This window comes from Zonotrichia albicollis, chromosome 2, assembly GCF_047830755.1.
Source record: "Zonotrichia albicollis isolate bZonAlb1 chromosome 2, bZonAlb1.hap1, whole genome shotgun sequence".
Classification (NCBI taxonomy): Eukaryota; Metazoa; Chordata; class Aves; order Passeriformes; family Passerellidae; genus Zonotrichia; species Zonotrichia albicollis.
In genome coordinates, this window is record NC_133820.1 from 240,697 (window position 1) to 254,869 (window position 14,173).

At 45.8% G+C, this 14,173-nt stretch overlaps 3 long non-coding RNA genes and 1 other non-coding gene across 4 annotated transcripts in view; all 4 read right to left on the bottom strand.

The window, feature by feature from the left end:
• Positions 1-14,173, bottom strand: part of LOC141725731 (uncharacterized) — a 34,433-nt gene that overhangs the window by 12,721 nt on the left and 7,539 nt on the right. The gene's annotated exons all lie outside the window — the stretch shown is intronic.
• Positions 6,094-7,612, bottom strand: LOC141725712 (uncharacterized). The gene is made up of 2 exons (XR_012577418.1): positions 6,623-7,612; positions 6,094-6,186 (listed from the first exon to the last, which is right to left on the bottom strand). It is a non-coding gene; the product is annotated as an uncharacterized LOC141725712 (long non-coding RNA).
• LOC141728367 (small nucleolar RNA SNORA57) lies at positions 6,259-6,367 on the bottom strand. The gene has a single exon (XR_012579296.1). It is a non-coding gene; the product is annotated as a small nucleolar RNA SNORA57 (small nucleolar RNA).
• LOC141725708 (uncharacterized) lies at positions 7,644-10,792 on the bottom strand. The gene is made up of 3 exons (XR_012577411.1): positions 10,451-10,792; positions 9,042-9,248; positions 7,644-7,917 (listed from the first exon to the last, which is right to left on the bottom strand). It is a non-coding gene; the product is annotated as an uncharacterized LOC141725708 (long non-coding RNA).

Genomic DNA, 14,173 nt, shown 5'->3' on the forward strand with positions numbered 1-14,173 from the left:
CTACACTAACTCAAAGAATAAACAATCCTCTGTAAAAATAACTTTAAAAACTGAACTAATTAACAAAATGGAAAACATCTCAACCGCTAAAAACTAAGAAATTAACTACCCTAGTAAAAAAATACTTTAAAAACCCACCATATAAATACCATGTTCCCAAAAAAAACCCTGATAAACCATACTCAAATACATTAAAAGACAACAACAACAAAAAAGAAAATGAAGAAGCCACCAACAAGAATAATCCCAAAAACCAAATAAGCCTAAATCTGCAACAAAAATATTATTCCCAACTGAATAAACCCATAGTGCCTCAAGCTATCAAAATAAAAATAACACCTAGAAACAAACACAAAGACTCAAGACAAACGTAACCATAAACAATGTCTCCCAAATTACCCGCAACCATAAAACATACACTACAATCAAACCAACCAAATAAATAAAAGCCCTGGAAGACGATAAACACACATGCAATTCTCGAGATTAAAAACCCGCTGCTATGAACGACACGACGCTACCTCAAAAGCCCACCGAAACAAACACTACCCGCTCACGCCAATAAAAGCCACCTCAACAGAATTAAAATCCGAACCGCTGCTTCGCGCTACGACCCGTAAAAACCATTGCGCGCCTTTCTAAACATAATACCCCGGCAAAAAAACCATATCCGACTACAAAACCCAATCCGAAACGAACCTTTATCATCCCCACCGGCACCGAGAACCGCAGCAGTCAGGAAGAACCCCGTAGCCCTTAGCGTACCCCCGCTGCAAACCGAACACAGCGATGCAATCAATGCCGAAAAAGCGCCTCCGAACCGCGGCACCGCCCCAGCACTGCGAGCAGCCGAAGCCCGCGCTCGCTGCCGGCCCCGGACGGAGCGCGGCTCCCGCCAGGAGACCGGCTCCTCCGGCGGCTCCTCCGGCACGCGGGGCCGGCGCCGGCCCGGAGAGCCGCGCCCGCTGCCCCTGCCCGACGGGGCCGGCACCGGGCCCGGGGGTGGCGGCGGCGCCCGAGCCCCGCGCCCGGAGCGGCCGGAGCGGCCGGCACCGCCCGGGCCGCCGCAGCAGCGCCCGCGCCGCCACCGCCGCCCTTGGCCGGCCCGGCCGCGCCAAATCCCCCGTGCGCCCCGGCAGCTGCCCGGGCCGTGCCAGCGCCGCTCCCGAGCGGCAACGTTCCGGCCCGGGCCGCGGCCACCACAAGCGCCCTCCCATGCAGCGGCACGGCCCCATTGCAGCCCTGCAAACGCTGCCACAGCTGCAGCTTCCCGCAACCGAAGCCCGAAACTGACGCCGCAGGCGGGGCTCGCCTCCCTTCAACAAGGGCAAAGAAGTGTCCTCTCCCCTTCACGTTCGTCCCCTACGAGAGCACAAAAGAAGGGGCGCTCCTCAAATGAAAGCCTTCGACTGATGGCAAAGGGCCATTTCCACCTCCATTCAAAGCCTTGAAAAGGAGGGACACCGCGGCTGCCCCCTCCATTTCAACCCTAGGGTGATGAAAATGGGGTGGCTGCCTTCAAACCAAACCCATAACACCACAAGAATACTTTTCCCATTCCCCTTCAAATAGAACGCAGGGATTCCCTGTCACCCCCGGGATACCCCCAACAGCCTGGAAAAGGCAGCTTTTCCTGCAATCAACGCCCTTAAAACCACAAGTGAAGAGGGATCCCCTCAGTTCAAACGCAGACAATAAAAGAAGAGGAGCTGCTTCCTCCTCCTTAATCCCTTTCGTCCTCATAAGCTCCATTTCTGCTCCTGGGGAAGCGGGGAGGGACTGGCAAGATGAAATTGCAAAGGGGAAGGACAAAATTCCCCGCTCCAAACGCACACGGGCTCACCTGCTCGGCTGCTGCTCCCCGGCACAAAGATTCGTCCCTCGGCACAAACCCCTCCACTCAGCAGCTCCATGCAAAAATGTACAGAGGCAAACTCTCCCCCCGTTAAAACCGCCTCGCCCCGGCAAGAGCCACCCCCTCATCATCCTCACAGCTCACACCTGGGCTGCTCCGAGCCCCTCATCATCCTCACACTCACACCTGGGCTGCTCCGAGCCCCTCATCATCCTCACACACACACCTGGGCTGCTCCGAGCCCCTCATCATCCTCACACTCACACCTGGGCTGCTCCGAGCCCCCATCATCTATTTGTCACATTTATATTCGCTTTTAGATTTAGAATTTATATTACTGTATAATATTTACTATATTGTATATTACATCTCTTCATATTACTTACATAGATTTCTATTTCTATTTCTTTTTAAATTCATAGTTTAGTATTACAACTTTAGATTTTTATTATATATTTCTCTATGCCGATTTAGATTTCTATAGTACTTATATTATTTAAAATAAAACCCCTGCCTCTAACGAAAGAAAAACCACAGACACCCCTTTATTTAAACCACACTTAAAATTTTAAAAATTATTTTGTTTGTCGTAATTCTATTCACATTTACATTTGTAATTTTCATTTATTATATTTATAGATATCTTATAGATTGGAGAGAATACCTTTTTATACAATAATAGATATATTCTTTTTACACAACATATTTCTTTTACTTATATTTACGTATATTAAATATTTCTCGATATCGATATATATAGGATATAATTGGATTTCTATTTTTATACCTTTTATGAAATCTCCAGCCTATACCCCAATAAAAGCCAAACAATCCCCAATTCATTTAAACTAGATTTAAACATCAATCCTGTCACGGCTGCATTGCACAGCAGTGCCCCGAGCTAATCTGACACTTGTTCATCTCCTGTACCTGAGACTGAACCCGCTCACCTTGATCGCACCTGGCAGAACCATTTTCGTACCTTTTCCTGGCATTGCTTGGGTTTTCTCTTGCCTTTTTTGTGGCCTCTATTGCCTCTCTTTCTTGCCTTGTTTCTTGGGGCTTTTACTCCCTTTTTCCTTGACGTTTTCTGGCATTTCTTGGGTTCTTTTCTTCGTTTCTTCTTGCCCATCTTGGGGTTTTTTTTCTCTTTGTTTCTGGGGTTTTTTTCCGGAAATTTTTATCCCCATCCTGGTTTTTTTTTGTTTTTTTTTTGTTTTTTTTTTTTTTTCTGATTTTATTTCTTACCCATCTTGGGGATTTTTTCTGGGTTTTTTCTTGCGCATCTCCAAGTCTGTATCCTTTTTTTTTTTTTTTTTTTTTTTTTTTTTTTTTTTTTCCCCTGCGTTTCTCCTTGCCCTCCTTGGTTTTTTTTCTTTGGCCTGCCTGCCTTCCTTCCTTCCTGTCCTTCTTTCTTTCTTCCTTTCAGTTCCATTCCTTATTTTCTTGTTTTCCTTTTCTTTCCTTCTTTCCCTCTATGTCTAATCTTGGTTTTCCTTTCTAGCTTTAGAATAAAAAAGCAGCACTAGAAACTTTCGGGCTACCTGGCAGTAAAAAAAAACTGCAAAACGAAAATGATGTAAAGAAAACTATTTACTCCCTGGCAGCCTGAAATTTTCTACTGCTGCACATGACATAGAGCTTTTATTCCTTCTTATAGATAGTTGATATTTTATACTTACTTTATACAGCGCCCCCTGCCGTGTGATCCGGAGACCTGCAGGGAGAGCGCTGCGGCGTCCTTCGGTTCTGTTTCAAGAAACTCGGCTCAATTCGGCTTGCTTCGGCTCTTGGTCTAAACTCGTTTCAGTTCGGCTCTTCGGCCCAACTCGGCACGCTTGGGCTAAACTCGGTCACACTCGGCGCATTGTCTAAATGCGGCCAGTGTCGGCTACCCTCGGCTATCGATGCCAGTCGGCTATCATCGGCTCTTAGTGTAAACTCGGCTGTTTTCGGCTACACTCGGCTCTTCGGCTCAAGTCGCCTCTGTTCGGCCACACTCGGCTCTTCGGCTCAAGTCGCCTCTTTTCGGCAACACTCGGCTCTTCGCCTCTACCGAACAATTCGGCCCCGCTCGAAATATACCTATTTTTACATTGGAAGTATACATTTCTCTTAGGATTTTTACTTCTCTAACACTTGCAGGATTCAAAATAAAACCCCTGCGTCCACCCATACATGCCAAATACAAACCCCTTTCATTTCAACTGTATTTCATTTTTTTTTAAATAATATTTTTCAAATTTAGATCCACATTTATATTTAAATTCTATACTGATGTGTGTTCGATTTTGCATTTCTATTTTCCGATTTATTTATAAATTTATATTCTCTGTTACAACTCTTCCTATTACTTCTATTTTTTTTTCGTATTTTTATTCAGATCTTTATATATTTATTATATCTTTCTGTGTGAGGATTTTTACTTCTGTAGCACTTCCATTATTTAAAATAAAACCCCTGCCTCCACCCACGTTAAAGCCAAAAAGAAAACCCTTTCTTCTCAACTGTATTTCAATATTTTTTAAAATTCTGTTTTTCAGGTCCATATTCACATTTACATTTAAAATGTATACTTACGTATGCTGTTATTTGTATTCTCCATTACATCTCTTCCTATTATCTCTATTTACTTATATTTTGTGTTTATATATATATTTATATCTTGATTGTATATCTCAATATTGAGAAATATATACCAATAACATCTACATTCATATCATTTAAAATAAAAACCCTGCCTCTAACCCAGTAAGAATAAAAAAAACCCCAACCCTTTAGTTCAAACAATATTTAAATAGGTTTTATCCTTATGTCTGATTTTTATATTCCTATTTGCATTTATAATGTACATTAATGTATATTGCTTACTTATACATTTATCTTTATCAATCTCAATTTGTACATAAATTTATATTCTATATTACATCTGATGCGAGCAGTTATATATTTTTATACATATTTTTATACATTGATTATATATTTCTGCGTCAAGATTTTTACTTCTGTAACACTTATTTAAAATAAAACCCCTGCCTCTACTTAAATAAAAGCCAAAAAATTCCCTTTCTTTTAAACTATACTTACCTATTTTTATATTTATATTCCCATTTATAATTTATATTGCCGTATCATGTTATTTATATTCTATACTACAACTCTTCATATTACTTACCTATATTTATAGTTCAATTTGTAGTCATAGTTTAGCAATCTCCCTTTATATATTTATTATCTATTTCTATCTTAAGATTCACATTTCTATAACACTTCTATTACTTAAAAAAAAAACTCCTGCCTCGAACCAAATCAAAACGACCGGTAAACCCTTCTGGCACGTTGAAACCATAGAGACGGCAGCTGGGAGGACCAGAAATTGTCTCCGCCATCCTTAAACCATAGAGAGAATGGACGGGACGACCGGTTAAATCCTTCTGGCACGTTCAAACCATAGAGAGGGCAGCTGGGAGGACCGAAAATTGTCTCCGCCATCTTGAAACCATAGAGAGAAGGGACGGGACGACCAGATAAACCCTTCTGGCACGTTGAAACCATAGAGACGGTAGCTGGGAGGACCGGAAATTGTGTCCGCCATCTTGAAACCATAGAGTACAGGGACGGGACGACCGGATAAACCCTTCTGGCACGTTGAAACCATAGAGACGGCAGCTGGGAGGACCGGAAATTGTCTCCGCCATCTTGAAACCATAGAGTAAAGGGACGGGACGACCGGATAAACCCTTCTGGCACGTTGAAACCATAGAGACGGCAGCCGGGATGACCGGAAATTGTCTCCGCCATCTTGAAACCATAGAGTAAAGGGACGGGACGACCGGGTAAACCCCTCTGGCACGTTGAAACCATAGAGACGGCAGCTGGGAGGACCGGAAATTGTCTCCGCCATGTTGAAACCATAGAGACGGTGGACGGGACGACCGGAAATCTCTTCTGGCATATTGAAACCATAGAGACGGGGGCTGGGAGGACTGAAAATTCTCAGCGCCATCTTGAAACCATAGAGACGGGGGCTGGGAGGACCGAAAATCCCCTCTGGCACATAATTATCATAGAGATGGCGGCCTGGAGGACCTGGAGTTGTACCCCCCCTCACGGCCGCATTCCTCCCCCGCGACCGTCGGGATCGGGGTCACGGAGCGGCTTCAGAACCGGGAAGGGAACGGGAGATCCCCGCCCTCACCCCGGGACGCGCCGATACCAAAAGTAGACACAAGACCAAAGCGGTTCAGAACGGTTTATTAACAATTTAAAGTACAAAATCACCCCTTAGCCGGCGGCGCGGTCCCGTGGCGTTCCCGGTCCTTCAGCGGGCCCTGCAGAGGAGAAAATGACGATGAAGCGGCGGCCCCGAGCGCTCCGGAGCTCCGTGGCAGAGGCGCCCGGGGCCTTGTCCCGGCGTGTGAGGGTGGGACCGGCGGACGCCACCGCCGGCACCGAAGACATCGCGCCGGTCGCTGAGGTCTACAACCTAATAAAACCCCCAATTTAACTATATTTAAGTATTTTCATATTTACAATCTATATTTATATATCTTTGTGCATATATATAATAGACTATCATTTATCTATATGATGTTACAATTCTATACCATGAATTATAGTTTTATATATGTATCTGTTCTCTATATGTATGTTTACCACTCTAATGTTATATTTCTTTTTAAATGTATATTTATTTCTATTTTCATCTCTATATTAAACCATATAAATTCATTAACCCGACACATCAGAGCCACAACAATACCGTACCTTTGTCAGCACCGGCACGCAGCACACGCTCATCCCATCGCAGCACATCAAAACAAAACCTATTTTTATCACTAACGGAACAAACATCCCACAACACTGAACCCTCATAAACACTCAAATAAACCTAACCCAAAATAAATTTTAAATCCCACTTCAACTAGCCCAAAACCTGCGCACATGCTCATCATAAACGTCCTCCTAAACCAGTATCTCAAAAACCCCAAAAACCTCAAATACACCTTGAAAATGACACAACTGCTAAGAAAAACAAACACCCACTAAAAATTAAATCAAACCAACTCACTAGACTCAAAACTGTACAACTGACCCTAAACAGTACTAAAAGAAGCCCCCAAAGCTCTACCTTTATGCTAATGCACAAATAAAAACCAATAATCTAGAAATCTTAATTTAAAATTAAAAGAAAACTAATTCAAAGCATAAAAATAAAAAATCTAAACTGTTAAAATACTAAAAAATATCACTACCCAAATTAAAAAACATATTGCCTATAAAAACCCACCACGTGAATACCCCTGGCACCAAAAATAAAACTAAAAAAACCTATCGAACCAGAAAGAAAACGGAACTTAGGAAAACCAAAACCATAAGGTTCAAGTACTCATACCACATCCCTTACCGGACAGCAACTATAAACAACATCAAACCATACAATCAATTCTAAAAACCACCTTAAAACCACTACATTGAAAAACCTGTCAAAAATTAAACACTGCATTTAACAAAAGCTATCGAATAAATTCACACCCACAAACTCTGGCAGCCCACCTGGCCCAACCAAAGCTGGATGTTTATGCATACAGTAAACAAAGCCAAAACCCCAGTAATACCTGTCACAAGTCTATGAAAGAAACCTATTGAAATCAATCCTGTCTCAAATACAAACCAACCCATCCAGAAAGTTAGTTCACTCAAAAAACAACTTACACTGAGTTAATCATACCAAGAAATTAAACAACACACCATATACCACCAATGAATATAATAGGTAAAGAAAAACTACTTTTTTTTTTCTTTTTTTTATTTAAACTAACTTCTTTTATTAGCTAGAACAAAAGATTTTGCCAGGCCTGTAACAACAACAACAACTTCTTTTTCTTCTTCACCTTCTGAAATGTCCCTTCTCACTCCCAAATTCCTTTCAACTCCTGAGTTTACATCCAAGCAAAAAGCAAAATTCGTGCGCTCGCGCGTTCGATGCTCCTGTCAGATTCTCTGCTTCCCTCCACATCTTCTTACGCTTTCAGCCTTCACGCCGTCCTGCCGTGATGAGTCTGACAGAAGAATTGGCACATGTTAACAGAGCATTTCCCTCCCTCCCTCCCTCCCTCCGGTTTCCTCAGCACATTTCAATCCATCCCAAGCCTGCAACGATGCACGCTCACCCCAAGGCTCACAGCAAGCATGCAGCAGCTCAGGCTTACTGGGCTCCAGGGCTCTGTGCCTTAGACAGCCGAGGAAACTTCTGATGAGCCTCCGTTCCAATAAACTGGGATGCAAACTCACCTCCATCTCAGAGCCTCAGTGACCTCGGCCAGCCCCTTCCTCACTTCCCTGGGTCACAATCACTTCCAGGCAGAAGGATGCCAAGCAGGCTTTTGTCTTTTCTCTTAAGTGCCAACAGGTAAAATATGTAGGCTTTGACATAACTGATTACCCTCTCTTTGCACTCTCCCAAGGACAGTTTTAAAGAAAAGATAGAAGAAGATTGCTGCTAAATCCATATGGGATAAGGAGGAAAGCAGCAAGGATCCCAGGCCAGCAGCGTGCCCAGGCAGCGTCACGTCCCTGCCACCCTGTGACAAGGCACACAGCTGCAAAGCCCCAAAGCCTGCAGGCCCTGGAGCTGCCACACGGATGGACCCGGTTCCCTTCCCGGGTGCCCAGAGGGAAACCTGAGGGCAGGTGTCCACCCCGAGGCTGCACCCAGAGCCCCGGGCAGGGATGGAGTCGCTGACTGCCCTCTGGGGACGAGACCCTCCCTGCAGGCGACACTGCCTTGTCCTCTCCCTCCCCGTGGGACAGGGACCTCCAGGCTCTATCACCAGCCTCCTTCCGTCAGCATCCAGGTGCTGTGTTAGAGCCACAGGGGTCGAGGCTTTCCAGAACCATAGCGTCCTTTAGGCTGCAAAAGCCTTCTAAGGTCATCGAGCCCGGCTGCTGCCCCAGCACTGCCAAGCCCCCACCCCAATCAGGTCCCTAAACACCACATCTTGCCATGCTTTAAATGTCTCCAGCAATGGGGACTGCCCTGGGCAGCCTGCTCCTATGCCTGACCACCCTTTCAGTGAAGAAATTGGTCCTCAAAGCCAATCTAAGCCTTCCCTGCTGCAACTTCAGGCCATTTCCTTTTGTCACCTCACTTCTTACTGGGGAGACCTCAGTACTTAAACCTTACCTGCTCCTTCCCTAGCAGGTCTCTGGCTTGGCTCGATGAGAGGAGAAACACTCCCACCACAGGAATGGCAGCTCGGCAGCTCCCACACCAAGGCAGGCTGCAGGCAGGGAGCAGCTGTCCTCACCACAGCTCGCACGTCAGCTCTCAGAGATTGGCTCTGCTCTTCCTCCCGGGCAGATCTCTGCTCAGTGCTTCAGAACTGGCTGTCTGGAGGAAGGGGAAAAAACAGGTTAGCCAAGAATTTTATCCCGACTTATCTGATGTCTTTGCCCGCTTTGCCTCCTCCTGACTTCCTCCTGCTAAGAAAACAGCTGCCTTTGGACTTCTAGGGGGAACTTGCACGTAATGCTTATAGAAAAGGAAGTACAGAAAAGTGCCTCCTTTTTAAAGACTCAGCCAAACAGACAGGTAACTGCAGCTTCTCCATCCCCACTGCCTGCAGAGCTGGCAGGCACCAGGCCAGCTCTGCTCCTGCTTCAAGCTGTTCCCAGCTCTGCCAGAAGAACTGAAGGCTGCTCTGGCGTTCCATTGCTCCGCTTCTCCCAAAAAAGATCCGTCAGCGCCGATACCCCTCCACGGGAAGGGCTCTTCTGTCTCACACGCTCGGTGACACGAGGCTACGCGAAGCTGCAGCAGCCTCTGCTCCACGTGGGAAGGGCTTTCTTCCTCCTCTGGCACCTGGCTGGCACAGCTTGCTCACAGATGCTGGGGCTGCCCCATCCCTGGAAATGTTCCAGGCCCATTGGTGCTCTGGCATCAGGCTCAGAGCAACCTGCTCTATGGAACCACGTCCCTGCCCACGGCAGCAGGCTTGGAATGAGGTGATCTTTAGAGCCCCTTCCAACCTGAATTATTCCATGATTCTATCAACTCAAAACACTAGGGGAATACATCTGTAAAGGTCACTAAATACATGAAAGAATCTCTCCATCAGCAAATTTTTGAATGAAAAGTATATCTACAAGCAGGGAGAAATATTCTTGCTACCTGCTCTTGCTACCTTTCAGGCCTAATTTTAGCTATCACTTCAAGTTTTAAAATATTTTCTTTTGAAATTATAGGCAGTGTTCAAATTTTAGCATTTTTACACTATTGCAGAAGCAAAAATTGCTGACAATCAGGCCGTGTCATTCTTTATGGAGCAGAGCCATCGTGACAGAATTTCTGGGACAGAAATTTTACACGATGTCACTCCACAGAGAGCACCAAATTCCATATCAGGTGGCACTTCTGCTCCTCCACATCAGAAATCTAAACTAGGACAAGTGAAGTTTTGACTTGGCACTGGTGCCACCTTGGGTCTGGGAACCACCCTGCATACCAAAGAATTTCAGGAGCCAGCCGGCCACCCCCAGCCACAGCCCCCCCCACACAAACCACGGCCCTTTTCCCTGGCAAACAAAACTCACCTGCCCCGCTTCTGGATGGCACACTGCAGGAGCCACGAGGCGCTATCACGTCAGCCCGACTTGGCACTGGGGCCAGCTTGGGTCTGGGAACCATCCTGCCTATCGTGGAATTTCAGGAGCCACCAGGCCACTCCCGGCTACTGGCTAACCTCGGTCTCACGCGGCTCTTTGTCCTAACGCGGCTAATGTCAGCTACACACTAGGCTATCCTGGTCTCTTAAGCTAAACTCGGTTATTTTCGGCCACACTCGGCTCTTCGGAACACTTCAGCCCGGCTCGGCTCGCTGTGGGCGGGAGCGCGGGCATGAGAGGACCCCGGCGCAGACAGGCCAGGTTAACCCAGATGCCTGTCACAAACCCGCAGAAATACGCCCGCCGGCGGCGACGCTGAGCCCACAGCATGTATCGGATACGCTTCAAACGCCACAAAAAAATCCGTCGGGGCCGCCATGACGTCGGTATTCCATGCAGGCAGTTCACCTACGCCCACCGGGGTCCTCCACTTCCCCGCCATCTCGAGAAGGTCAACGAAAAGTCCGAGACACCCGCGACACGCCACTCCCAGCATGGCGGCCTCTCGCCTGCCTGCCGGCGCACGCCTGCAGTACCGCGCTCTGCCCACAAGGAGGCAGCACTGCCGCCCGCCCCAGACGGGGGCGCAGCGCGCCTCGGGGCTGCGGGCAGCGAAGGCGGCAAAAAAGAACAGGGGCGACCCCAGCCAAAAACTGCTCTGAAATAAATGCCAAAAACCTGCCTCTTATCCGACCAGAACCAAACAAACCCCCTTGGTTTAAAATCCTATTAAAATCAATTTGATAGTCCTATTTTTCGTATTTATATTCACATGCATATTTATAGTGGACATTGATGTAGCATGTAATTTATAAAATATATTCTTTGTATTCCTACTGTTTCTTTTTATTTATATTTTGTGGTTTTAAAAATATCTTTCTATATTTATTGTATATTTCTATGTTAAAAGCATGATAGAAATGTAGTTTTAATTATTTAAAATAAAAATCCCATACTAACTAAACAGATACAAAAAAACTCTATTCTTTTAAACTATATTGAAATATTTTTATATTTATAGCTTGCATGACTATATTCACATTTATATTTATAGTTTATATTTAAGCATTATATTAATCATGATATATAATATGTGTCCTATTCAAATAATAGAAATAAATTATTTTTAAATTATGTACCATATCTACTGCTACAACTTATTTTATCTTAGATTTTTAATTTTATATTAGCCTTTACCTATTTATGATCTGTTTCTATACTTAGATTTCTACCTTTATATTATTTGTATCTATCATTTTTGTACTAAAACCCCTGCTTTTGCCAAATAAAAAACAAAACCCCCCTTTATGTTAAACTGCTTTAAAAAACTTAAAGTATATCAATATGGTGTAATATATAACAAATGATAGATATGATAAACATAAATACATTTATATCAATTTTATATCTATTTCTTACAATACACTATAATAAGATATATACAGTATTACTGGTATTATGGATCTTACATGCAGATATTGATTTATGTTATTTTGTATTTTAAATAATTTAACAATTCTCTATATATTTGAAAGACATTTATATATTTATACTTTGGTTGCGATTTTTTCTGGGTGTTTTCAGGGTCTTTTCTTGCCCTTCTTGGAATTGTTTTTCTGGGTTTTCTCTGGGTTTTTCTTGCCCATCTTGGGGGTTTTTCCTGGGTCTCTTCATGCCCATCTTCGGGTTTTTTTTCTGGGTTTTTTCTTGCCCGTCTTGGGATTCTTTTCTGGGTTTTTTTCTTGCCCATCTTGTTGGGCTTTTTTTCTGGGTTTTTTCTTGCCCATCATCGTCTGTTTTACTGGGTTTTAAGCCAACATGGGTACATTCCATGTCAGTACATACAATATAACCCGGCTGAGGATTTTTTATTCTAACTTTAAAAATGAGTTGCAAAACCTGAAAAGCAAAAGTCATATACACAAGGTTAAATCCAGTCAGCATGTGCCCACCCATGCAGAGACGAGCAGACACAGACAGACACAGCCACGTGCTCTCACACACACTGACACACTCTTGCCACTTACACGCTCACTGCGGCCCTTACGTGAGACGCTGAAGAACGTGCTGTGACACATCTTCTGGCTGCTGCTCCTTGAAGTAAATGGCAGACCCTGGGGAAAGCAGCAGCCTTGGGGACCTGTGAGACAACAGGAAGGGTCAACGAGTGGCTATCTGACAGCTAGGACTTGTCCCCACTCTGGACCCATAAACTTTCTACCCAAAATCCCACAAAAGACAGATGAAGAGTAAAATTTCTATAACTGTTCTACCTAACTGTGACTACGTGCCAGGGCAGGGCAGCTCTGATCGTAAGTGGTACAATATAAGTACACACAATATAGGCTGAGGTAAACAGTGCAAGTGTAAACAGAGCGTAAGTACACACAATATAAGGTGACACACTTACATACAGTATAAACCAACACAGGTACACACAATATAAACCAATATAGGTACATCCAATGTAAGTACATATAGTATAAACCAACATAGGTACATACAGTATAAGTACGTACAGTATAAGCCAGCATAGGTACACACAATAGAGGTACATACAACATAAGCCAACATAGGCAGATACAATACAAGCCAGGACTTGAGATAACTCTCTGGAAGACGAATTCTTGAGCCCTGTACCCTTTGAGAAGATGGAACCTAAGGAACTGCTGCAGTCACCTGAGGAGGTGCATCTGAAAAAAAGTCAGGACAAAAGTCAAAGGGCTGCAGAATAACTTAAGAGCTCGGCTAAATTGGGCTGTAATCGGCAAAACTCGGCTATTGTCGGCTGCATTCGGCTGGATGCGCCTCTTCGGCGCGGCTCGGCTCGCTTCGGCCGAACTCGGAGCCGCTCTGTACGTTCGGCGCGGCTCGGCTTCATTCGGCCGAACTCGGAGCCTCTCACTGCGCTCGGCGCGGCTCGGCTTCATTCGGCCGAACTCGGAGCCGCTCTGTGCGCTCGGCGCCACTCGGCTTCATTCGGCCGAACTCGGAGCCGCTCTGTGCGCTCGGCGCCACTCGGCTTCATTCGGCCGAACTCGGAGCCGCTCTGTGCGCTCGGCTCGGCTCGCTTCGTCCGAACTCGGAGCCTCTCTGTGCGCTCGGCGCGGCTCGGCTCGCTACGGCCGAACTCGGAGCCGCTCTGTGCGCTCGGCGCGGCTCGACTCGCTTCGGGCGAAATCGGAGCCGCTCTGTGCGTCCGGCGCGCCTCGGCTCGGCTCGGCTCCCTGAGGGCGGGCAAGCGGCGCCGCCTCACGTTAAACGCGCCCGGCTCGGGGCTCTCCTGCTGCCGCGTCCCGCGGGCGGCCCGCCCATCGCACGGACACGACCGGGAGCGCGGGGCGGCACAGGGGCTCATTAGGCGGTGACCGCACTCGCGCTAATTAGCGCGCACGAGAGCAGCGGGCTCGGTTCGCCTGAGCTCGGCTCCGTTCAGGCAGCCTCGCAAGCCTGGCCTCGGTTCGCTCGAGGCCGTCAGGTTCGGCCGGTCTCGCCTTGCTTCGGCTGAGCTCGTTCCATTCGGCCGAAGGAGGCGTCGTTCGCTCGTGTTTTTACAAATATCTTTCTCTATAGATTGTATATTGCTATATTTAGATTTATACTTCTATAATACTTCTATTATTCCAAATAAAAACCCCGTCTCTAACCAAA